Below are 2,403 nucleotides of genomic sequence, written 5' to 3' on the forward strand. Positions count from 1 at the left end.
TAATTCATCCTTTGGGCAGCCTCTTCCCCCCCGTTTCATTACTCCAGCGCATTTTTATCTGTCAGTTACAGTTAATAGAAAGCCAGCATCGTGCTCTGTGGTGGGGGCTTCACATACATCATTTCATAAGCTGAGATCTTCACGATAACTTTCCAAATAGAGATAATAAGTTTTCGTAAGAGGAAATGAGACTCGGGGAATCCTCATAACAACTAGTCCCAAACCGCACAGGTGAAAGATGGCAGAGCCAATTTTCAAACAGTGGAAAAACTCAAGCCCTGTCACATGACTTGAGGCAATCAATGTGTAAGGTACTGGGGCTCGGGTTCCCACAACAATCTGACTTTCTAGTGGGAGCAAACGCAAAATTTGTAGTAAGAGTAGTATGTAGAATAGGGAGCACAAAAAAAGCTGTATTAACTGTGCATAGGTAACGCAGAGGGAGAAGTTTATTCTTCATGAGAAAATTTGAGGAAGAGATGATTTGTGAGCAGGGCCTGAAAAATACAGAATGTTTTGGACAGAGGGGAAATCTTGTGAAAGAGATGCTGTGCGCAAACTGTAGTATGTATTATACACGGGCCTGAAAATGTGCTCTGGGAACAGTGAATGTAGTGTAGTCACAGTGCCAGAGGACGAGCTGGAGTGAAGAAGTGTTGGGGCCAGACTGTGAAGGGACAGCTTCTCAGATGGCTGTTGTAGGCATCTAACCAGAGAACCCGGTTAGATTTGCTTTTGGTGGAAGAAATGTGGCAGCAGGCTGGGCGCGGTGGCTCACGCCTGTAGTCCCAGCGCTTTGGGAGGCTGAGGTGGGCAGATCACTTGAGATCAGGAGTTTAAGACCAGCCTGGCCAACATGGTGAAACCCTGTCTCTACTAAAAATACAAAAATTAGCCAGGTGTGGTGGCACACACCTGTAATCCCAATTGCTCAGGAAGCTGAGGCAGGAGAATTGCTTGAGCCCCAGAGGCGGAGGTTGCTGTGAGCAGAGATGGTGCCACTGCACTCCAGCCTGGGAGACAGGACAAGACTGTCTCAAAAATAATAAAAAGGAAAAGAAAAACGTGGCAGCAGTGTGGAGAATGAACTTTGACATATTCAGTAAACAAACATTTACAAATTGTCTCTGTGTACTTGTACCAGCCACTGAGGATACTGGAGTAACCAAAAGTGGCCCCTTCTTCAAGAGCTTAGAATTCACAGACAGGCAGACAAGTGAACAGAGGACTAAAAAGAAGATACTCAGTGCTAGAAGTATTCAGTGTAGTATGGTGGAGATATGAAGCAAGGAAAAGGTAATATGCTCCGGGTGTGGGGAATGGAAGAGGAGGAAAGGTGACTGTCCCATGAAGGTAGTGCCAGACATGTTAGTGGGTTGTTGACTTCAGGGGAGAGGCGGTGATGGCCTGGATTCAAGTACAATACAGGGGTAGGATTGGGTGACATTTGTCAATATGTGGTTGACATGCTTTAATGACCTGCCTGCATATAGAGATGAAGGGTTAACTCCTAGGTTTCTAACTTGGGAGTTGAGTGGGAGAGGCCTTCAGCCAAGATAGGGGATAGGGGTTAATGGATGTGATTGGTAGGTAGGTCTGGGGCAGGGAGGTGTGGGGTTCAGGCTTGAAGTGTTAGTTTGAAATGCTGCTAGACAGTTACTCGGTTGATGGTAGGAAAAATGGGCCGGGAGCTTAGGAGATATTTTCTCCATTTTCTAATGATGATATAGTTCAGTATTGCTGAGTAATTTTGTAAATTGATCCCCCGCCCCCACAGATGGTAATTTTGCTGTTTTCTTTTTTTCTGTGGAAATTGGTCAATTTCCTTATTGATTCTTTGGAGAAAAAGAGTCAAAAGGACTAACAGGTATAGCTGCTAAACCTAAATTAGCTGTACATCTTTCTTCCTTATTAGTGGTATTCATGTGACTTGGGATAGTTTGCCCAGTTTCACACTCTGTGGGTCTTTCCGTGTATAGCACCTTAGGCAACTGAATGATTGTATCTTGGTTTTAGTGGGATTAAAAAAATTACGTTAATATACAGAATGTAATGTTTGTTTTGGGATAGAAACAGAGAGTTAGCATTTTGCGTATTGCATATTTCCTCAATTTTGTGGATTACAGTAGACACACCACAATTTAAGGATATTATTTTTCTGAGCGGTGAAATTCTTGGTAAGTTTGAAAAATTGCTTATGTTAATTTGAATCTTGTAACACTATATACACAAACAAATTTTAGATGCTAAGTATGTTAAATAAATTTAATTGGCAAAAAATGTTACTGTAGCTGGCTGGGAGCAGGGACTCATGCCGGTAATTCTAGCTCTTTGGGAGGCGGAGGTGGGCGGATCACTTGAGGCCAGGAGTTCGAGACCACCTGGCCAACATGGCAAAACCTC

The 2,403-nt window shown here is 43.5% G+C and overlaps 1 protein-coding gene across 1 annotated transcript in view; it reads left to right on the forward strand.

The window, feature by feature from the left end:
- NAPG (N-ethylmaleimide-sensitive factor attachment protein, gamma) overlaps positions 1 to 2,403 on the forward strand; it is a 40,290-nt gene that overhangs the window by 11,553 nt on the left and 26,334 nt on the right. The window lies entirely within an intron of this gene.

The sequence above is a fragment of the Mandrillus leucophaeus genome, unplaced genomic scaffold, assembly GCF_000951045.1.
Source record: "Mandrillus leucophaeus isolate KB7577 unplaced genomic scaffold, Mleu.le_1.0 Scaffold257, whole genome shotgun sequence".
In the NCBI taxonomy this organism is placed as follows: Eukaryota; Metazoa; Chordata; class Mammalia; order Primates; family Cercopithecidae; genus Mandrillus; species Mandrillus leucophaeus.